We start from the raw sequence: 24,362 nt of genomic DNA, 5'->3' as shown, positions 1-24,362 counted from the left end.
GTCATTCTCTTATTACCACTCTCCAAAACCAGAATATTTTTAAATGTCTCAACTAGTTTCATGGGAAAAATAAGATCTTACTTTAGTTGGGATTTCTTTAATCTGGTGGCATTGAGCCTGCTTTCATATTGAAGCCATTTGTTTTCCTCTGGTGAGAGTCCCTCCCTAGATGTCAGAGGGCAGGGAGCAGGGGGGCTGCTGGGCACAGACTGGGCCTGCCTGGTGCCCCGTGAGTGTGCAGAGCCCCTGGCAGCCCTGACATAGACCGTCAGATGTCTGAGAGTCTCAGACGATGACTGATGAGCAAGGAATGCGGACGTGCAGGATGGGCCGGGAGCAAGGGCTACACTGGGCACTCCCGCCAGCCACGGGCCTGGGGGCTGGAAGCAGGCATTGGGCTCTCAGGATTAGGAAAATTATTTTTTGAGAAGTTGGGACTTAAGGATGTTGATGAGGTGAAACATCATTTTCCTGATGAAGGTGGAAAATACCAACGTTCCTCAGGTTTGAATTTACTTTCATCTGTTTTTAGTTTCAGACTACTGTCCCCTGTGCTCAGCCTGATCTTGTTCCTCATTACGCTGGAGTTGGTCAACGTTCATGCTGTTCATGGGAAGAATGCGCATGAGTATCAGCAGTACCTACAGTGAGTATGTCCCACTTCTCTGTAGTCGCATTGCATCGTGGGCCAGATTGGGGGTGAGCCTGTAGGAGTGAGACTGGGGCAGCATGAGGGCCACCATCTCCTTGGTGGCCCCACCGCTGCCTCAGGCAAGGGTCTGACATCTGGCCTGCAAGAAGAACTCCCACATCCAAATGTCTCAAAACCAAATTTGTTTGTTTGTTTTTCAGAAACAGAGTTCCATCTGGAAAGGCAGTAAACACAAAGGTGGGGGGCTTCCAGGTTATAGGTGGACAAGAGACAAAGGATTGCATAGTTCTGAGTCTTTCATAAGCCTTTCGGTGAATACACAATTGACTTGTGAGTAGGGGTAGAAGAATAGTGACTTACAACTTGGTGTGGCTAAGTGAAGCTGCATTTTACACAGGGCAGAAGAAGCAACCATATAGGTATTTGTCGCAGGTGAGCTGAGGAATGACGCCCTGTCCCACCCCTAACCCTAACCCTAACCCAAACCCAAACCCAAACGCTAACCCAAACCCTAACCCTAACCCTAACCTCTAACACTAACCCTAACCTTAAAACCCTAACCCTAACCCTAATTCCTTACACTAACCCTAATCCCTAACCCTAACCCTAACCAACCCTAACCCGAACCCTAACCCTAACTGCCATAACCCAAAACCCTGACCCTGACCCTGACACTAACCCCTAACCCTACCCCTACACTTAACCCTGAAGCTGACCCTGACACTAACCCTAACGCCTAACCCTAACCCCTAACCCTAACCCTAACCCCTAACCCGAACCCAAACCCTAACACCTAACTCTAACCCCTAACACTAACCCCTACCCCTACCCTAAACCCTAATCCTAAACCCTAACCCCAACCCTAACCATAACCCCTAACCCCTAACCCTAACCCTAACCCTAACCTCTAACCCTAACCCTAAACCCTAACCCTAAACCCTAACCCTAGCCCTATCCCTAACTCTGACCCTAACCCCTATCTCCAACCCCTAACTCTAACCCTAACCCCTAACCCTAACCCTATTGCTAAGTTCTTTGCTACGTTTGCATTGACTATGTCAGTTTTATTATGATCACTGTCTTAGCACTCCAGGGCGGCATGGGGAATGCAGATCTTACATTAACTTTTCTATTGAGGCAGTGCATTAGCATTACAGGTGCTTGTTCCGTGAGCACTGCGGGTGTCGTATTTGGGGTGTCATGTCTGCATATGCTGTATTTGTGTTCCGGGCTATGGTGTGGACCTCGCACTGAGGCCGCCTAGCCCGGGGTGGGGAGAACCTCGGTGAGCAGGATTCAGAGAGGCTTTTGGTTTCCCGTTTTCCACACTGAACCATTACTCAAGGCTACAAACAGAAAGGATTTTATTCGCCGTGGATGCGGCCCCGAGTTGCCCCAAAGCGAGGCTGAGAACGCTGCTCCGCCTTCGCGGTGTACCCCGTGTCTGTGCTGAGCAGAATGCAGCTCCACCCTCGCGGTGCACCCCACATCCGGACCTGGGCTGAGTAGAACGCTGCTCCGCCTTCGCGGTACCCCCGAGGTCTGCACAAAGGAGAACACATCTCCGCCCTCGTGATGCTCTCCGGGACTGTGCTGAGAAAATACAGCTCCACCCTCGCAGAGGCACAGTGCCTGCACGGCGCAGGCGCAGAGTCGCAGGCCGGGGCTGCGCACGGCTCGGCTCAGGCCGGCGCAGGCGTAGCGTTAAAGGCTGGCTCGGCGCAGGCTGGCGCAGGTACAGAGTCGCAGGCATAGAGCCGCAGGCCTGCGCAGCGCAGGCGCAGAGTCCCACGCCCGCGCGTCGTTGGGGGGTGTCGCGGTGCAGGCGCATAGACGCAAGCCGCGTGGGCTTCAGGGGGCGCGGTGCAGGCGCAGAGACGCACGCCGCCGGAAGAGCGGTGCAGAGACAGGCGGAACATCAGTAATCGGAGAAGCCGGGCTCGGGTGCCCCCTGCTTGCAGCCGCGCACTACAGGGCCCTCTTGCTCACGGTGCTGTGCCAGTGCGCCCCCTACTGGTGACTAGAGCAACTGCAGGGCCCTCTTTCTTACAGTTGTGGCCAGCGCCCCCTGCTGGCGCCGGGGCACTGCAGAGCCCTCTTGCTCGCAGTATAGTGACGGCACGCCGCCTGCTGGCAGTTGGGGACGTTGCAGGGCTCTCTTGCTCACAGTGTAGTGGCAGCACTCCCGATGCTGGCAGCTGGGGACACTGCCCGGCCCTCTTGCTCCAAGTGAAGTGGCAGCTGGCTCCCCAGCTGGCAGCTGGGGACACTGCCGGGCCCTCTTGCTTGCCTTGTAGTGGGGGCACGCCCCCTTCTGGCCGCTGGGGGCACTACACGATCCTCTTGCTCACAGTGGAGTGGCAGCACGCCCCCTGCTGCCAACCAGGACACTGCAGGCTCCTCTTGCTCATGGTGTGGTGCCCGTGTGCCACCTGCTGGCAGCTAAGAACACTGCAGGATCCTCTTGCTCACAGTGTAGTCGTCGTACGCCCCCTGCTGGATGCTGGGGACACTGCCCGGCCCTCTTGCTGGCAGTGTCATGGCAGCACAACACCTGCAGGCAGATGGGGGCTATGCAGGGCCCTCTTGCTCCAGGTGTGACGGCTGGCGCCCCATACTGGCCGCCTCCTGCACCACTTAAAGTCAGAGCGCCAGTTATTAAGCGCCACCAGTTCTGGAAATTCAAACTGAAACGGAGCTATTACTGGGGAGAGCTCATGTCCCAGTTCTTTTCTAACTTGGAAGAAAGATTTTCACCAAGAGGCAGTACGAAGATGGCAGATAACTTCATTGAAAAAAATACAGTGTGAAGAGCTTATTGTAGAAAAATAGGGAGGAGTAGGCTGATCGCGCAGGAAAGCAGCCTAGGAGTCCTGTGCAGGGAATTTTATTTTGGACTTCTTCACATTCCTGCCTCGGTCTCAGGTCTGACCCTGTTTTCTTTGGTTTTCCTGCTACTGCCTTAGGTCCCCAACTTGCCCCACTTAGGCTTGTGGGACTTCCTCACTGTTGGTTCAGGCACATGTGTGGTCATCCATCTGAATCCACTCTGGCACCAGGCTCCTTCCCACCATCCCAGGCAGGCTGACAGCAGTCACATTTGTACCTACTGCGCCCATCTCTTTTGAATGTCCTTCTCTGCCCTAATCTGTACTTATGGTGCCAGGTTTCTTTTAAGAATGTCCCCTTTGTCCTTATCAGCATGTAGCTACCAATATTGTGACATTTTTACTGCAGAGTGAATGATGACTGGGGCATCTTAAGAGGAGTTCTAGGGTGTTTCTTTCTGCATAGGTACCTCTTCTCCCTCCTACCCACAATTGACAAGTGCCCGTCCACTCCGGCATTAGAGATGCTACTAATATGTGAATTTTTGGTGGTCCCTCCAGGTGAGCCTTCCCAGACATCCCCTTTTCCAGGAGCTCAACCTCCTGTTCATGTCTAGCTGTCTATCTACTCTAACAGAGCCCACTATCCTGTGTCTTTCCCAGAAATAGTGAGGGAACAATGAATTGGAAACCATAGCAAATGATATGCATGGAGATGAAAACTTTACAACTTACACAAATAATCACTCAAAATCATCCTTACACTAAAAATGCAAAACTATACAATTTCTAGAAGAAACTAGAGAAGAAAAGCTATGTGCCTTTGGGTTTGGTAATGAATTTTAACAAATGGCACAAAAGGTTGATATACACAGAAGAAATGACAATGTGGATTTCTTAATATTTAAAGTTAATACTCTGGAAAATACCTTGGGAAGGGAACAAAAGGATAAGTCACGTATTGAAAGAAAATATTTGCAAAATACAGATCTGAGAAAGAATTTGTATTCAAAATACATACAAAATTCTTAAAACTGAACAATAAGTTAAACAGCCCAATTAAAAATGCACATATATGAACGGACACCTCACCAAAGATGATCTACAGAAGGCAAGTAAACATACCAAAAGATGCTCAACATAGTAGATAACTGAAAACCACAATGAGATAGCACAGCTGGTCTATATCTGTTAGAACTGCTAAACTCTTTAAAAAATGACAAATTGCTGGAGGAAAAACAAGAACTGTTTTCATTGCTGGTGGAACACAGTGTATAACACCAAAATATGCCACCCTAAAATATAATGGCAGGAAACCAGAATATGCCACCCAAAAATATGTCCCTTTGGCTTAAGAATTATTCCAAGTTAATTATTTTGAAAAAAATGCCAACAAAGGAAGTTCTGAAAACAGAGTAGAAGTTACCCTTGTGTAAGGAAAATTTACATCTATAAAGGAAATTCCCATTTAAAAGCTACCTCTCTCTCTCAGCACCAAGAACAGAAGGATAACTACATCACTAAAGAGTCTTATCAATAAGGTATACAAGTTTTTAAACTTTTCTGTTTTTCTCATTTTAATCTGTCATTTGTTACAGAGGGTCCCATCTAAGAATTCCAAAAACACAGAAAATTATTTGTCCTCCCCTATTACAAGTTGGGCAGTTTTTTCCAAAGCTAAACAAGTCTCACCTTACAATCCAAAAATCACATTCCTAAGTATTTTGACAACTACTTTGATGTTATTTCTAAATAAAAGCTACCATGCAATTATTTACAGAAGCTCTATTCATAATGACCAAACGAAAAAAAGAATCAGCAAGTCTTATAGTAGATGACTGTGTGGGAATCCACTCAGACATCAAGAGTTCTTATAAGGATTATTTAAATGAAAACATTTGAGATACTGAAAATAAAGGAAGAAATCTTACCAGAACTTACTTTATCCAATTAAAGCAGAGCTCCCAGAAAAATACAGCTGCCATTAACTCCATCCAAGGAGTTTCTTGCAAATTCAGCTGCCATGAAGACAGTGTACTCTTTCCCATTAGCATTGATAAATGAAAATGAAATCCTAAGCTCCCAACTGACTGAACAGACCAACTGTTGGCTGAGGGAACCCCAGAGTAACTTTCAAAACTGAGTTCTCACCTTAGCCAGAATGGGATAATGGGGGTCAGATACACCTTGTTGTACTCCCTCGTTTGCTAACCATGATGAGGCTTTCTTCCCTATGGATTAAACAGAAACCAGCCCTTTCAAAGGCACTGCCACTGATATCAACCTCTCCTTTCTTGCCTAATAAGAGACCACCCATGACGGAGAGGTTCTGGCCTGTGTACAGAGGATGCACAGAGCGAGTTTTCATGTCCTCTGCTTCACCTTTTAAGGTCAGAGGGCTGAAAACTCTACCCTGGGATCGTGCTAACACTGCCATTTTTTGTACATGGGACCCATGAAGAAGCAAGAAACTGAATTGCACAAGCATGCATTTCTCCTTTCATAAATATTCATGACTCCTCCTAGAGTTTATTAAATATATGTTTTTGCCAATTCCACTCAGCATAAATTACTATTTCCTTTACATCTCCCTTGAAGCATCTGTTTCTGGCTTCTGGCTGGAGGCTATGCTTCCCAGTCTGTGAGAAGGACAATCCTGCAGGCTGCAACTCTTTCTAGGAAATAAATCTCTCACTGGGTGTGGTGGCTCATATCTGTAATCCCAGCACTTTGGGAGGCCAAGACAGGTGGATCACCTGAGGTCAGGCATTTGAGACCAGCCTGGCCAACATGATGAAACCCTGTCTCTACTAAAAATACAAACAATTAGCCAGGCTTGGTAGTAGGCATCTGTAATCCCAGCTAATTGGGAGGCTGAGGCAGGAGAATCGCTTGAACCCAGAAGGTGGAGGTTGCAGTGAGCCGAGATCACACCATCTCGGCTTGACACATCTGGCAGTGTCCCCAGCTGCCAGCAGGGGGCATCTCGGTTGCCCACTCCAGCCTGGGCAACAAGAGTGAAACTCCATCTCAAAAAAAATAAAAATAAGTAAATGTCTCCTTTCCAAATTTATGAATGTCATCATTCTTCTGTTGACAGCATTAAAAGGTTCAAAAAGACCTTCCATACTCTCCCACAAAAGCCCTAGAAATTGTCATTTTGTTAATCATTTTGGATGCTGAAGAACTTGTAGTCCAATGAGTAGAAAAGTTGGTACCCCATTTATGGCTGTCAACCTGCCAATTCTCAAGAGTTTGTATAAGCCTAAATCTGAAAGGATCTCATCCCATTAGGATTCTTGTCTCCTTTTCTGTTGCCTTTGCCCACAGGCTCTACCAACAGGGGTCTTTCTTTCTCCTTGGCTATCTTTGGATATGGGGGCTCCATCTTCTGTACCACCTTAAGGAATGCCTTTTGCATGCATGTCTAAGTCATTGAAAAGCCTACAGTTTCACTAACATTTTGAGTGAGTACTCTGTGAAGCTGGGTTGGAATATCAGGCTTCTTTGTCTGGAAGGTAACTCTTAGGCTAGAAGTTTCTTATCCTAGCTTTGGTTTTGAGGTCTCTGTGTTCTCCTCCTGGGTTGGAAGTTATTCCTGGCTTTTTGTTTCATGGTGTCTCTGTGATCTTGATCTTGCTCCTTTCATGGGAACTTCTCAGTTAACTAAGTTCTCCCTTCTCAAACCTCTGCTGACTATGTATTCCACCAATATGGAGCTAATTCTGTCTACTTCCTTTCCTGTTTGCATTACTTTACTAAGAATAAGAATTATTTAGAACCTTAATGGCTCCTTTGAGAAAATTTTTACCTTCCAAACTGCCGCCTTTTAGACCTTTCCCTTCCCATTTGAGTCTCTCAACTCCCTATAATCACTGAAACTTTAGGCACTCTGCTCCATGCCTTGGAGGCTCTCAACATGCTCAAGAATCTGCAAAAGCAAACACCTGGGGCTGAAAAATAAAACAGAAAAAAAAATTATTTCTCAGCCTCCGTAAGATTGTATGTCAAAACAAAAGAAAATCTTACAAATCTCCAAAAGTATTAGCGAGAAAAAAGCTTTAGCCCTCATATGAAGAAGGTAAAAACTTGTTACATTTTCCAGAAACACAGTTATAATACAAATATAAAATGGGGCAAAGACAAAAAACAAGTCTTCTATATAAACTAGTGAATTTTGTATTATTGTAATCACATTAGTCAGGGTTCTCCAGAATGGCAGAATCAATGTGATATATGTAGATAGATAGATGAGAGAAGACTCATTAGGGGAATTGGTTCACATAATTATGGAGGCTGAGAAGTTCCACGATAGCCTGTGTACAAGTTGGAGAACCAGGAAAGCGCCAAGTTAGAGAACCAGGAAAGCATAGCATGGCTCAGTCCAGGTCAAAAGGACTCAGAATGCGGGAAGCCAATGGTGTAACTCTCATTCTGAGGCCAAAGGCCTGAGACCCTAAAGTTCTGATGTCAAGGGCAGGAGAAGAAGGATGTTTCCATTTCAGAATGAGATAATTCCCCTTTCCTCTTTCTTTTTGTTCTATCTGGGTTCTCAACAAATTGGATGGTGCCTGTATTCATCCATTTATACACTGCTATGAAGAAATACCTGAGTCTGAGCAATTTATAAAGACAAAGAGGTTTAATGGGCTGACAGTTCCACATGGCTGGAGGGGCCTCACAATCATGGTGGAAGGGGAAGCAAAGACGTCCTTCTTCACATGGCAGCAACAAGGAGAAGTGCTGAGCCAAACGGGAAAAGCTCCTTATAAAAACATCAGATCATGAGAACTCACTCACTATCATGAGAACAGCATGGCAGTAACCACCACCATGATTCAATCACCTCCCACTGGGTCCCTCCCACGACATGTAGGAATTATAGGAACTACAACTCAAGGTGAGATCTGAGTGGGGACACAGCCAAATCATATCTGTGCCCATCTACATTGGGTCAGGGTTACCTCAGTGTCTTCCAGAAACACCCTCACACATATGTCCAGAAATTGTGTTTTACCAGCTATGTGTGTCTCTTAATCCAATCAAGTAGATGTCTAAAATTAACCGTCAGAATATTTATGCCTGATTCATGGTTGAAATTTCAGGATAAAAGCTATGAAATCTCTATTTGTGTTGGTATGTCTATTAATGTGTGTTATGTATATGTGATATTTTCTTAACTCAGGATAGCGTTGCAAAATTCATTTTTAAAATCCTTTAAAAGTGCTCTATTCTAACTTGGCTTGGAAAAAAATAAGCATTTATAAATAAATATTCACCAAACTCCTAGAAATATAGGAACTGATCAAATGTTTTTTAAGTTAACACGATTTGGATACAACTTAGTTAAATAAGGTTAATATAATATTTTTGGTGTAATAAAACAACTATGTCTTCAAAGTTACCACTATTGAATATAAAACAAACATAAATTCCTATTCCGCTTGAGTTCTACTCAAATAAGCTAATATTATACTTACTAGAAACGTAAAATCTTAAAGCTTATAAATTTGATTCTAATTAAGTTGTCATTCTTATGAAAAACATTATTTCTTTTTTATGGGGAAAAGATATACATATATTTAGAGTTAGCCAGCTGGACTCCGTTTAGATGATCCTGATTTTGTTGCAACATCCAAAGCATCATAATCAGGAGCCAGTCGAACATATGCCTTCTTCTCTTTATCAGGTCGAATCAGGATGTTGACTGTAGCCACGTCCATGTCCCAGAGCTTCTTCACAGCCTGTTTGATCTGGTGCTTGTTGGCTTTAACATCCACAGTGAACACAAGCATGTTGTTTTCTTCTATCTTCTTCAAGGCCGACTCAGTGGTCAGCGGAAACTTGATGATAGCATAGTGGTCAAGCTTGTTTCTCCTGGGGGTGATCTTCTGAGGATATTTGAGCAGCCTCCGGAGTCGCAGAGTCTTGGGCCACCTCAAAGTGAGTGACATGTGGATCTTCTTTTCTATGTGTTGCTGTGGACACCTTTCAACACTGCCTTCTTGGCCTTTAAAGCTTTAGCTTTGGCTTTGGCTTTAGGAGGGGCAGGAACTTCCTTCTTCACTTTTGGTGCCATCTTGTGAAAAGCGAAAAAACATTATTGCAAAATAATTTGTTTACTGTAAATCTGCTTAATAATAGTTTCCAAAATACTTTTTGGTAATTTTTAACCTTAAAGTTAAGCTAAGTAAAAGTTTTGCGTTAAATATCTAGACCATTTATAAATAAGATACAGTACTAAAACATTAATTACTGAACATAAATAATTCAAGTTTATATACTTTTCGCTTCTTATTTTTACAGAGAGACTAAAGATATTTTGGACCATTAATAAACATGCTTTTGACTACCACAATGAGAAATTGTATGATGAGGAAACACATCCCTGTAGATGTTGGGAGATGGTATACTCATACATTTTCTAACCTACTATGGAATGCTAATATATGACAGTTTATAACTGTTTACTTGTTAGTTTTCTCTGGAAAATAAAAGATTACTAAGTATTAAAATTATAATCAATATGTGTAAATAAAACTACTAGAAGCAATAGAATAACTAGAAACAAATCTATGGAAAGCATGCAAGAAAAGTAGGGCATGTTTCACAAGTAGGATGTATTTTTTATAAGCAAAACCTTACAAAAGATACAAATAAAAAGAGATATCTAACCTTCCCTGTGTTATATTTGTATGGCTAAAATGTTACGTTTTCAGAAATTATGTAAAATTCCTGGAAATTTGTCAATGTCCTCCTTATCCATGCTATGTGCCAGTATAGAGTTACGAGTCATAATTCCAATTATTATTTTAAATGTTGTGCCGGGTGCAGTGGCTCATGCCTGTAATCCCAGCACTTTGGGAGGCCGAGGTGGGTGGATCACAAGGTCAGGAGATCAAGACCATCCTGGCTGACACGGTGAAACCCCATCTCTACTAAAAATACAAAAAAATCAGCTGGGCATGGTGGTGGGCACCTGTAGTCACAGCTACTCGGGAGGCTAAGGGAGGAGAATGGCATGAACCTGGGAGGCGGAGCTTGCAGTGAGCCGAGATCACACCACTGTACTCAAGCCTGGGTGACAGAGCGAGACTCTGTTTCCAAATAAATAAATAAATAAACAAACAAACAAATATTGTATGCCACAGAAAAAATCAAATATCCTTGTCAACTGTGGTATAATCACAGCCATGTCATACTCTTTGTCATTTAGATATTATTTCCCCCTGATGCTTTCCTGAAAGCTCCTGCGATCAGCTACAGGTCAGAATGTTCATCTCCAATACAGGACTCCCTCTGAGGCTCATGGAAAAGAGTATGACAGGTACTCTGGTTAAAGACTTCTGATGATATTGCTTAAATAACTTTAAGACCATACACTTGACTCAATGAAGATCTCCAGAAGCCTGGTGGAGAAATTGATGGGGTCACGAGACTGGTAACCCAAGATCCAGCAAGATTGGAATTGATTACATGGCACTGAATGAACTGATGAAAATTGATTATAATTTTATAGCTTTTTAGAGCATTGCTGGTTCTTTAGTGTTCTAGTTTCTGAATTTAAGAAATCTCTTTCTCTTAATCTAACTGTAACTTACAATTTAGTAGATTATACTTTTGTAAACAGAAATGAAGCATTTATCTTTTTCTCCCTGCCTAATCTCTCCAGAATTTTGAAATTCTTACTGAATACTCTTATTTTCATGATGATATAGTTATTGGTAAAAGTCCAGTAATAATCTGTTCACCTTATAACAGGAAATAATTGGAAAATTTGGTTATATTATCAAAGTTTTTAGTGGAATATCATATTTTGGGAGTGTACCTAAGATCAGTTATGACCAGCAATTTTAAGGAAGTAAGGTTGACTATTATGGAGACAATGCTTACAAAGTACTGTGAGAAATGGGAAAGTTCTTCTTCAAAGATTGTAAAAAGTCACAATTTCTTACTATAAGATTGCTATCCACTATTTTTATGTGTGTGTGTGTGTGTGTGTGTGTTCCAAATCAGTTGTCCTAGCTTGCTCCGGCATGCCTGGACAGAACTAGACAAGCCCCAACCCATAGTATATGCCATTCCTTATTTGGAGATGCTTCCTTAACTATCCCTGGCAACTTCCTTTTCCTTCTTTGTTCTATTCCCTTTACCTAATTAAGAAAGTTTTAAACTAATAGCCAACTGGGTAAAGTGTAAAATGTGAGGTCCTATTTCAGCCAATGGTAACTGGACACAGCAGTAGGGTAGACACATCAGGTTACAAGTAACTCTGTCTCCTTTGTTCGGTGTGCTCTTGTGGCTGGACAGCTACTGAGTAGCACCCTTTCTGCAGAAAGTAAAGCTCGCCTTGCTAAGAGATTATTTGTTCCCATGTTAATTCTTTTTTTTGTTTTTTGGAACACCAAAACTTCACTCCCAACAGCACTCTGAGAAAAGTCAGCCTGATACTTACATTACAGGGTTCACAGCCTTACAGGTTAGTAAAGAAGGTCATTTCCTGGTAGGCCCAGGAATTTAGGGATATTTTGGGGGCCTCAAGAAGAGAGGAATTCACACAAAGCTATAAGTACTGCAGCTGAAATTTGATAGTATGTTCTTAGCTTGGTTTTTAGCCTGAATAAGGCCTTTAAAAGTCAAATCTGAGATTCTGTATGAAAACTTCCAGCAAAGAAACTTGAAAGCACCTATGTGGTCATCTCCTGTTCTTGCTGCACTTACGTAAATAATCAAGCAAAATCTAACAAAACTATACTTAATTTTAAAACAAGAATAGTCTTACTTTGATTATCATCAAAAATGATGGTTACTACAGAGAGAAATTTTATATTTCAATGGAAAACTATAACTTGGCCGGGCATGGTGGCACATGCCTATAATTCCAGCACTTTGGGAGGCCAGGAGTTCAAGATCAGCCTGGGCAACATGTTGAAACCCCGTCTCTACCAAAAATATAAAAATTAGATATGATATGTGCCTGTAGTCCCAGGTAATCAGGAGGCTGAGGAGGGAAGATCACTTGCACCAAGGAGGTAGAGGTTACAGTGAGCTGAGATTGTTGCACGTTTGCACTCCAGCCTGGGTGACAGAGCCAGACCCTGTCTCGAAAAAAAAATTTTTTTAAGGAAAGCTATAGCTATTCTGGGTTATCAGATTCTAGTCTTGTTTCTTGTTTTTGGGCTATTTTTACCTCTTTGTAAACTGGATCCTGCCATCTGATGAATTTTGTCCCACAATGATACTTGTGGAATAAGAAGCCAAGTATTGTGTCTCCTACTAATGTATCTATTGTCAGTTAATTTGAAGGTCTCCAACCCTGGAACAAAGTTAGAAGAGGAAGGTTTTGCTCCCCAAAATGCATAACCAAACTGTGGTACATTCATGCAATGGAATACTATTTAGCCATAGAAAGGAACAAGCTATCAACTCACACAAAGACATGAGTGAATCTTGTATGCACATTGCTAAGTCGAAGAAGACAGTCTGAGGAGAATACACACAGTGTGACTTCATTTAATGAGACACTGCAGAAGGCAAACTACACAGATAGGAAACCATTGGCTCCATGGGATAGGGGTTTGAAGCATTCCATATGATACTTTAATAGTGGGATACCTACCACAATGCATTGGTCAAAATACGCAGAATTTTACAACCAAATGGGTAAATCAAACTCTATTCAAATTAAATAAAATTACTCAGGATGTGGAGTATCCCAGGACAGAATACATTATGTGAAAAATAATTTAACTATGCTACAAATTACTATGGTTTGGATGTGGTTTGTCCCTGCAAAAACTCGTGTTGAAATTTGACACCCAATGTGGCAGTGTGGGGCGGTGGGGCCAAGTGGAAGATGTTTGGGTCATGGTGACGGATCTCTCATGAATAGGTTAATGTCCTCCATGGGGATGAGTGAGTTCTGCTCTCACAGGAATGGATTAATTCCTGCAGGAGTAGGTAGTTAACAAGAGTCTGGGTTCCTTGGCTTCCCTCTTGCTTTTGTTCTTGCTATGTGATCTCTGGTGCACCCCTTGCTCCCCTTCCACTTTCCACCATGAGGTGAAAAAGACTGAGACTCCACCAGATGCAACTGCCCAATCTCAGACATTCCAGCCACCAGTATTGTGAGCCAAAAGGACCTTTTTTACTTATAAATTACCCAGCCTCAGGTATTCTGTTACAGAAGCACAAAACAGACTAATACACAAATGTAGGAAAAAACTCACTGAAGGTGTAGGGAAAATGGTGTTGACCTAAGTCACTTTGAAAATGAATAGAATCCATATGCTGAAGGCAAACGAACTATACTTCATCACTGGATTCTATTTTATAAAGTTCTTTCCAACAGAAGCAATTGTGAACAATTGTAAAACCACAATATCTGTATCTGGAATAAAAGAATGACTTACATAAGTTGCAGATGGTAGGAACCAGGTCTCTCACTGTTGAAGTGGGAGGTTACAAATTAGCAAGGGGAGAAGGCTAGAATGATTCATGTGATAGTAGATCAGAGGTGGAGACATGAACGTAAACTTATGTTTAGTTTAATATAGATACACACAGTTCTACATAGAAAACTTTATGATTAGGTGTGTATAGGTAGGTTACACACACACATATACTTCCTAGCATTGCTAATGAGGAACAAGTGCTCATTCAACCATGTGCTCATTCGGCAGCCAGATGTAAGTTTTCCTACCATTCTGAAAGGAATCAGGCTCTTTGAAGAAATGTCTGATACTAGAACTGGGACAGTAAGTATAGGAGTCGGGATAATCTTGAAGTATCAGAAAGTAAGTAAGTAAGTACTAAAAAAAATTAAAATATATCAAAGAAAAATAATAGCCAATAAAAACAGCTACTGATGGCCAACACAGGAATGAATTGTAGTGTTGAATAATAACTAAAGCTGAAAGTAATTATCTAGGTGTCTGTATTTGTATACACAGGTGAATAAGTTGCATAGAAATCTCCTTTGCAAAAAGATTCCAAGTAATTGACGTAGACACTCAGCCATCAATAATGTGGAGCCAACTCCTCACTCCGTAAATGTGGGCTTCGCACAGTGACTTGCTCCAAAAGAACACATGCAGTATGGGCAAGGAGGAAAAATAACTTCACAGTGGAGAAACCTGACAAACAGTAGCTCTTCCAAATGATCCAAGTGAACATCAAAGGTGACAGTTCACCTTGAGAATATGCAGTGACAATGGGGAACATTCTACAAAATTCCTGACCAATCCTCCTCAGTACTATCAAGGTCATCATGACATGGAAAGCCTGACACACTGTCACAGCCAGGAAGAGCCCACAGGGACGTGATGACTACATGTCATGCGGGATCCTGGATGGGATCCTGGGTCAGAGTAAGACAGAACCAAGGGCATCCAAATGAAATATGAACTTTAGTTAATAATAGTCTATCAGTATTGGTTCATTAACTATGACAAATTATGTAAGATATTAATAAGCCATGTGAGACACACTGATAGAAGATGTTAATAAGAGATGAAACTAGGTTGCAGCTACATGGGAAATCTCTGCATTTTTGGGGGGGGCAATTTCTGAGTAAGTAAAAAAAATGATGTAAAATAAAACGTTATTGAAAACAGTTATATTTTTTGAACACTTCCTTGTTTAATTATTTATACCACGAATTACTAGTAATTGACACTGTTAACTAGTCCTGTTTTTTTTAAATAAGAACATTTATGACACAAAAAATTAAACAGTGCAGATTGATATATAAATCAAAACAAATGCTCTTTACGTGTTTTCTGTTAGAGTAGTCACACATACGTGTAAACTTAATTATCATATTTTTTTTCTTGTGCTGTGGTTGTGTCCTGGGTTCATTCTCTAAAATGTTGTTTGCCTTAGACCAGGAAAAAAAAAATAACCTTACAGACTCTGTTTCAATTCATGGCTAAATATTTTCAAAACAGTGACTTTGTAAAAATATGTTCCAATGGAAAATTGATTCATTGTGATGGGATCACTTATTCCAAAGACTTCTTGTCTTTATTTCATGCCCATGCCTACCTTTTAGCCATAATACAACAGAATCAAATATTAGCCACTGGGAAAAAATATTCAAAGAAAGAAAGTATGTGGAGAGAACTTATGACCGTGATGATTCAATGTTTTACCACAATGTTTTCTAAAACAGAAGAGTGTAAAAGGATATTCAAAGTCAATTTCCTCAGTGAGGCTTTGTAGAAAATGAGGAAACTAGAGAAACAAAAATGGCAGGACATTCTACAGGTGATTTTAGATGCTGCTATGCTTTACGGGAAAAAATACTTTTACCTTTTAAAGAATCACAAAAAATTATTGGAAACCCAAACTCTGGAATGTTTGCAAATTTAATTGAGCTTCCGTGTAATTATGTCTATATAGCTAGCCACAAAGTTGATGATTTTTTAAAAATCTGTGCCTTATTTGTGTAATAAAATACACAATGAATAATTAATGCTCATAGGAAAACATGTTAGACCTTGTGAAAGGAAAATCAATCTTGGGGACCCAAAATCACTAAACTAAAGGGAAAAGTCAAGCTGGGAACTGCTGAGGGCAAATCTGCCTCCCATTCTATACAAACTCACCCATCTGCTCACCGAGAGAAATGCATATCTGATTGTCTCATTTGAAGAGAGTAATCAGCAACGCAAAAAGATGAAACCATTTGTCTCTTACCTACCTATGACCTGGAAGCCCCCTGTCTGGCCTTCTTAATTTTCTGGACTGAACCAATGTACATAGTATGGCTACTTTTCAATTTTTCAATACTATTTTTTACTACTTTAACACTGTAAGAAAAATTAGTAATTAAAACATGAATAAAAGTGTTTACAGCAGTGTGCACATGTTTCCTCCAGCCTCTGCCCATCCCCAGCTTTCATCCCAACTGTCCTGATGGTGGCTCTAAGCATTGCTCCTTTCTCTGTACCAAGATCTCTCCCCAGAAACAAACCTAAATCTTACCATATGTTATGGCACGCTGTGATGATGAGCAGCGACGAGCAGCCAAAGCCTCAAGGCAGGGAGGCTTTTCTAAAACAAGACTTGTAGAATGTAACATGTGAAAGTAAAGCCCATAGCAGAGCTCCCTCCTCAGCACATGGGGAGCAGACAGGAAGCTTTTGCCTCACCTTCCTCAATGGCCTGCAGCCACATCTCCCTAGGTCAGTCTTAAGGACAACGAAACTCTGGTCTTCAAAGTGGACACGCTACTAGGTGCTCCAAAGCCATGGTGACCCACTCTCGGGTGGGTCCCGAGGAGAACAAAGCTCTGGTTCTAATCCTAACCCTAACCCTGTCCAAGACTTCGACCCTGAACCTAAACCCTGATCCCTACCCTGGTCCCTAATTCTGATCCTTACTTTGACCCTAACTTTGATCTTGACCCTGACCATGACCCCACCTCAAACCATACTTCTGGCCCTGACTCTGAGCATAATCCCTGTTACTATGTTTACGATCTATCTCTAGTCTTACCTTCTAGTGGTAAATAGCTGTACCCATACGCACTTTTAAATTATTTAACTTCTTTTCCTTGAATTCTCTAAGGACATCCTAAAGGAAATGTCATTATGTATTTTGTAGTCCTTCTGAGTGGCATGGCTTCAGATAAGTTCTAATACTTTGCAAGACATAAAAGGTTTAGAGAGTGACAGCACTGGGTTTTTTGGGATGCATGTTGGCATTCATGATAGTCATTGGTGCTGTTCTCCAAATATTTTCAGTTCACTTTTTATGAATGCATTCTGACTGTTCCATCCCACCTACTTAAATTTTCACATGGCCACGTGACTGGTTTTTTTTTCTTTGCCAATGGAGGTGAGAAAAAAATAACATGTGACTTTTTCAGGAGAGATTTCCAAGAAACAGAGTTCTATTCCACATGCTTTTTTCTCTTTTCTATAGCAATGGGGATCTTATTGATGGTCCCTCCTTCCGTCTGGATTCCTGTGTTAGGATGATACAGCACAGAGCTACCTCTCACCTGACCCATGATGAGATGTATATAAATGAGGAAGATTTTTGAGCCACTGAAATTTGGAGGTTGTCTGTCACCACAGTTTAACCTAGCCCCCATTGGCTGATGCAGGGCTGAAGAATGAGTCCAAACTGGATCTGGACAAGACATGTGAAGAGCACTCCAGTTTGAGTAAAATTCAAGTGTTGTCTCAAGATAACAGTGAGCACGATATGTTATTGGATGGGTGTGGGATAAATAAGGTATATCAGGTGAGAATAATGAGAAATTCAACTTTAAAAGACGGTGCTGATTTGGACTGTGGAGAGATTCAAATGCCCTGCTTAGCATTTGAGATTGTGATGGTCGAACAAACTAATTAAAAGCCCTAAATGAAGACATGGGATAAATATATGAGGGTGTCTAATATCCCAATTTTTCATCCTAGAATCGGCAGAGTCCTTGACCCTATTCTAGTGAGACTTCCAAAAGAAAAAAGACCTACATTTCTTCAACAACCCACACTGACAGACTTTCCTGCACTTTTGACCTGTGGCTAACACTCCTCACCTTTCATTCTGTCATCAGCATTTTGGGGAAACACCTTTAACTCTCTATGATTTACAGGTTATTAAGTGGCCCTTATAATTCCCTCCAGAGGTAGAAAAGACTAATGATGATGGTGTCTGAGCTCACAGCAGCAAGCAGGCATGTGTGCTCAGCAGTCACGTGGCTCATCTGCTAGGTGCTTACTAAATACGATATTCTACAACGTTGCTTAACACAAGGGGAGACGCTCCTGACTCAGAGGGTTTAATTGCTCGCCTACTTCTTTTTCTGCCCTCTTGGCCTCCTAAAATGAAAAGAACCCTGGGGTGATAAAATTAGTCAAAGGGGTGCCAGCCGTATCACAGCAAAATAGATTCCTAAAAAATCCCTGGCCTAAGGTGACAGCCTTGGCCAGATAAGTTTGAATGTGCTGATAGCGGACATGGGAGAGTGAAGGTGGTTGAAATGTTCACATTAAAGAATTTCCACCCAGATTGCAAGAAAAGAGAGAGGAATGGAGATGGCAGCATGAGTCCCTACAATAAAAGCAGATGTTTTGAGATCACTTATATTTGTTCTGACAAAAATTAAAGACAGAAACCAAAGTTTAGCCTGAGGCTAAAATTAATTGGGCAATAAGCCAGAGGCACATATGACATAGACAGATTTAAACATTTCTCCCTTATACTAATACAAATACTAAACTTACAAATAAATTGATTCAAAATAAAACAAATATTCAAAAAATTTAATGAATAAACACTGGGGTCTACAGTAGTATTTGAAGGAGACCTCAATAACAGGTTTGGTTTTTGAAGGTTAGAACTGATGGTCTAGAGAATTCATTTCATTCCAGAGAGAGAAAGGAGGAATTTCTTGGGTTCCTTCAGGAATGAGTCTGGCTTTGCCTCATCTTTGTTTGAACTATGGATACGACAGAAGAAAACACGATGATTTCACCGATTTAAGGTGCAAAAAGTCACTGGGTTCTCTAAGAAGCCTGGGATTCTTCTGGTGGAAAAATAAGTTTGTTGAGAAGAAATGAGTTGAGGAGGCTGTTACTGAAGTGAAGCGGAATTGTTTTTACATAATCTGCTCATTACCCACTCTGTAGTGTGGATAAAAATTATTCAAGCAAAAGGTCCTCTTACTGTTCCTGGAATGCAGTGGATAGAGAACAGATTAGGTTTTTTTCCCTCAGAACACAACCACTAGAAACATTCTACCTCAGATGAGATATTGCCTAATTATTTTCAAAAGACAGTGAAAAATGATGGATGTAAATGTTTGCTACAAAATAAATACATGCTAGAAACAGAAGCATCTGGGTCACAGTTATATTAGAGCTACCTGTGTTCCCCTGTAACTGAGATTAAAGCAAAAATGTCCAATACAATCATTCACAGCATGGGAGACGGGAAGGTGAAAGATGGAAAGGCCGGTCATAAAAGGATCAGAATTTCAGTCAATAAGGAAGTGGCTTTGTGCATTGTCTCTTGCTATGTGCAAGGTGAAGGCTGGGGCAAGAAAACGTGCAGTAACAAGGGCTCCTTTGTCCATCTCACCTCTCTAGATACCAGGTTGCAGACATGTTGCATTTTAATTGAAAGGTTGATACAATTTTTTTAAAAGAACACTTGCAGTGTTTGAAGTGACAAAGGCTGCTGTGACAAAAAAGCAGGGAAAGGGATTTAAAAAAAAAAAAAAAAAGCAAACAACAACAAAAACCCCACAAAAAAGCAAACAACAAAAAAACAAAAAACAGAGAAGGAAGTCAGCTTTGACTACTTCCAGGAAGGGACTCAAAGAGGCAATTGGAAATTTTATTTGCTTTGCAACTGTGGGTTTTCTAGCCTGTTTCCTTTCTAAAGTATATTACTTTCTTTTTGGTTCATGAAGTTATCCCTTTCTGTTTTCTGGAACAGCTATGTATTTTCTTTATCTATCATCTATCTACCTGCCTATCATCTATCTATTTGCTATCTATCTTTTCTACCTTTCACTATCAAAAGCTTGGGTCAAGCAGGATAGAATTGCAGTGTATGTTCACTCTACCATTTAAAACAAGAGCTCTCATAGGCATTCTCCATCATATCACAAACCTGAGCTTTCTAAAACAGGGTGTGGCAAACTACCATGCATGGGCCATGTCTGACGCAGTCTGCATTTGTAAGTAAAGTTGTACTGGGACACAGCCACATACATGTGCTATATGACATCTCTGGCTGTTTTCATGGTACAATGGAAGAGCTAAATCATTAACAGAGAGACCATATGGCTTGGAAAACTTAAAATGTTTAACATTTAGCCCTTTGCAGAAAATATTTTCTGACTCTTGTTTTAAAAGATCTTTGTTTAGAAAGCTACCTATTGCCTTCTGGATAGAATCACAACTCTTTACCACGATAGACCCAGCTTGAACTCTGCTTCTCTATCCAGCCTCATCTATTATTTCTGCTTCTCCTTATTTTCCTCGTGGCCATGCTGATGGATTCTCAGCTTCTCAGATGTGCGAGAATGTCTCGTCCCTTCCTGACATTCTCATGCTGTCCCTCTGCCTCTAGAGAACTTCCTGTCCCATCTCTCATGACAAATCCCTTCTTCAGCCCCTTTGCTCCTTCCTTAAGGATACCCGTTTGGCTCTATTTTGGGTGCCATGCTCCTTCTGCATCTCCCAGAGCCATCCCGTGTCTGTCAGCTACTGCATTTCTTTGCATATCTGTGTCATATATCACCAAATCTGCCTAAGCTTTCATGAGTCACTGCATGACAACTTCAGACTCCACCAGCATTGTCCCCACTAACCACCAGGCTTAGACATTTGTCCAGTATGCTCAGGGTTGTGGGATAGTATCAGTAACCAGCCGGGGAGCATCGTCTCTTACATCAGAATCAAATCTGTAGATCTCTGCCATTCATAAGTATTTGGAGTTTAAAATTAGCAGAAATATTTTCCTTAAATTAAGAACAAATGGCTTGAATGCCTTTTGAAACGTATGATTTTTCCTCTGGTTCATTTCGGTGTTCAGTATTCAGACATGAATCTAAACACAACTCTGCTCTTAGTAGCTGTGTGACCCTGGGAAAGTCGCTCCATCTCCCTCCGCTAAATTGTGTTGTGTGAATAATGAGAAGAGAGTTGTTATTTGTATTTAGTGAATAATAACAAACAAAAAGCACTTAGCTTTCTGGAACCTGGCATGTAGTAGATCCTCATGAAATACCAGCTCTGTTGATAAAACTAGACGAAAAGGAGCTTTCAAAGTCAACAACAACATCATGCAGTGAAGGACATAGATGAGAAGCTGCTGCTGCAGCCTGGAGCTCCTGGGGGCCCGTTTTGTCCGTGATTTAGCAGGAATGCACTACCTTTCCATGAGGAGACACTGCCCACAGAAACTAAGGCCATTCTTTGAAGACAAACATGTTTTAATAGTGTTTACATTGTGTAATTGTATAATATAAATAATAATTATTAATAACGTAAAATTGTTCACATTATTATGTTACGACTATTGTACAGACCTTTACACCTAGATATTCTGAAGTTGGTGGTCTGTGAGTGGCATTGAGTGATGACTGACACACTCTGACCTGGGGTAGAACAACACGTGCCCCTGCAGTTTGCTGAATTTCAGGGCATCACCACCTTATTTCAAGAGTGTCTTTTCCTATCCTCTAGAGTTTTGCCCACTGAAGCAATGGTTTTGCTGTAATAAAGAATTACACTATTTATCAAAATGTTACTTTGGAGAATAAAGTTTTCTTAAACTATCAGGCCCATAGCTAATGCCAATGGCTCCAAGGATGAGAAGGTAAAAAAGCCTTTTATTTTTTGGGGGGGTGGAGCCAAGAGAAAAAAATCACATTTCAAACTGTCTCGTGCTAGTCGCTGGAAAATTAGAAGCGAACACACTCCCCTCCCAGCCCAATCACAGCTACTAAATAACCAAGATCTCCTGCAGGTGCCTTGGCTTTGTGAGCCTGGAGTTGCTGGCTGGTACTGGGCAGCAGGCAGCAGAGCTGGTCCCATTTCTCCATGCTTTCCCCATGCTGTGGGGGACACAGGCACATTGAATAACCTCGGTCCTGGTCTGGTGCTGGCTGGGAAGCTATTTGATGTCAGGCTCATAGTGGACTTCTGAGTTGAAAAGAGAGTATGGGTCACCCAGCCCCACTTACTCATTTTACAAAGAATGAAAATGGGGCTCTATTCCAGACAAGAGAGTACACATTGTAAGACTATGCAAGCTTGCTGCACTTGTATCCGCTCAGCACACACTTACTGAGTGCTGAGTGTCTCCAGAATGAGAGGGGCTCTAGTCCCTGGGGTCCCACCCTCCACAGACAACAGCAGCACTTCGAGGGACAGAGGTGCAAAGAACAAGGTGGGGGCCCTTCTGCTGGAGAGGCAGCTAGGGAGGGTCCTTAGAAGAAGTGACAGCTGAGCTGTTCTCTGAAGGGTGAAGCTGAATTACTTGAAGTTTAGGACAAAGGAGTGTCTGGGGAAGTGGAGCCTATGAGCCAAAAGCATAATGACTTGTCCAGAGAAGCGTAACAAGTTCCATATTTTTTCTATGCCAAATTTGAACAGGAATCAACATAGGAAAGAGCAGGATCCTGGAGCCAGGGCCTTGGATTTCACCCACTGGCAACAGGAATGTTCAATGGGAATTTTGGGGGTCAAAACATGAAAGTGTTTTCTCTTAGCTCCAATTCTCTCTGTCTCTTTCTGTCCCTCTCTCTCTCCCTTATCTTTAATTTTTGTATTATCCTAAGAAAACACAGATGTGTCAGACATGGGGATTAGTAGCTTGCCTCTTTCTGGATGAGTTCAGGGGAGCACTTTGGCCTATGTGAGCTTATTTACAATAATTCAAGAATCTTGCAAAAAAAAAAGTCATGGTAGCAGAGGTTAGAAAATCTCCTAGTGTTTCTTGTGATACTTTGAATTTATGATTAATATGTTTAATCTTCATCTTCTGAAAAGTCATCAGGTGCACAGTGAGACCATAAAGGGGTTCTGTTTCTGTGGTTTGTGTCTTCAACAGTTGGTGGTTTTGCAGCAACAGCATTGTACGTGGGTTTTAGGCTGATGATGCTCAACAGTAGACAATTCTCTTCACCTGCCTGGGCCCCACTGCCCACCCTTCCATACAGTGCAGGGTCACAGCTGAGTTCTCCGAGACACCTTGCAGGATCTCAGCTTCTGAACTGTCAAGTGTCTTCTAGGTGAAGGCTTAGTCTCATAGCCTTTGTGGCTTCCTCCAGGTAACACTTGGTTTTTTGACCTAACCCTGGTATTTGTGTGACACAAGTGTGAATGTGCTCCCTGTGGCAGTGCTGAGGAAGGATTCAGTCATCATAGATGCTGAAAGGCAAATGCAGTGTGCTTTTTTCCATCATCTCCAGTCCTGTATTATTTTTACACATCAGCCAATTTGAAAAAGAAAACAAAAAAAGCCTCCTGTTAGAATTAAATCCCTTCTGGAGATAATGGATATTTTTAAAACCTTTAATTTTGTTTATAGTCACATTTGCTCCCAGTGCCAGCCAGGATCCACTAGAGGGCAGACACACCCGTGTGTATTTGTGTGGCACTGGCTGAGTGGTAATAAGAACAGTGCCGGCCAGGATCCACTAGAGGGCAGACACACCCGTGTGTATTTGTGTGGCACTGGCTGAGTGGTAATAAGAACAGTGCCGGCCAGGATCCACTAAGGGACAGAGACACCCCCGTGTATTTGTGCGGCACATGCTGAGTGGTAATAAGAACAGTGCCTGCCAGCATCCACTAGGGGACAGACACACCAGCGTGTATTTGTGTGGTGCTTGCTGAGTGGCAATAACAGTGCCTGCCAGCATCCACTACAGGGCAGACACACCCGCGTGTATTTGTGTGGCACTTGCCGAGTGGTAATAACAGTGCCTGCCAGCATCCACTAGAGGGCAGACACACCCGTTTGTATTTGTGTGGCACTTGCTGAATGGTAATAACAGTGCCTGCCGGCATCCACCAGAGGGCAGACACACCCCTGTGTATTTGTGTGGCACATGCTGAGTGGTAAGAAGAACAGTGCCTGCCAGCATCCACTACAGGGCAGAGACACCCGCATGTATTTGTGCGGAGCTTGCCAAGTGGTAATAAGAAGAGTGCCTGCCAGCATCCACTGGAGGGGAGACACACCCCTGTGTATTTGTGCGGTGCTTGCCAAGTGGTAATAACAACAGTGCCTGCCAGCATCCACTAGAGGGCAGAGACACCCGTGTGTATTTGTGTGGCACTGGCTGAGTGGTAATAAGAACAGTGCCTGCCAGGATCCACTAGGGGGCAGACACACCCGCGTGTATT

The 24,362-nt window shown here is 42.2% G+C and overlaps 1 long non-coding RNA gene and 1 pseudogene across 1 annotated transcript in view; one reads left to right on the top strand and one right to left on the bottom strand.

Moving 5' to 3' along the window:
* Positions 1-3,890: 3,890 nt before the first annotated feature.
* LOC135966488 (uncharacterized) overlaps positions 3,891-24,362 on the top strand; it is a 46,482-nt gene continuing 26,010 nt past the window's right edge. The window contains exon 1 of the long non-coding RNA XR_010579801.2: positions 3,891-4,660. This is a non-coding gene — a long non-coding RNA (uncharacterized lncRNA). The remainder of the gene's footprint in view (positions 4,661-24,362) is intronic.
* LOC141408153 (large ribosomal subunit protein uL23 pseudogene) overlaps positions 8,104-24,362 on the bottom strand; it is a 62,777-nt pseudogene continuing 46,518 nt past the window's right edge.

Source organism: Macaca fascicularis, chromosome 12 (genome assembly GCF_037993035.2).
Source record: "Macaca fascicularis isolate 582-1 chromosome 12, T2T-MFA8v1.1".
Taxonomy (NCBI): domain Eukaryota; kingdom Metazoa; phylum Chordata; class Mammalia; order Primates; family Cercopithecidae; genus Macaca; species Macaca fascicularis.
The sequence above is the reverse complement of the archived record's forward strand: the minus strand, read 5'-3'. Positions and strand labels throughout refer to the sequence as shown.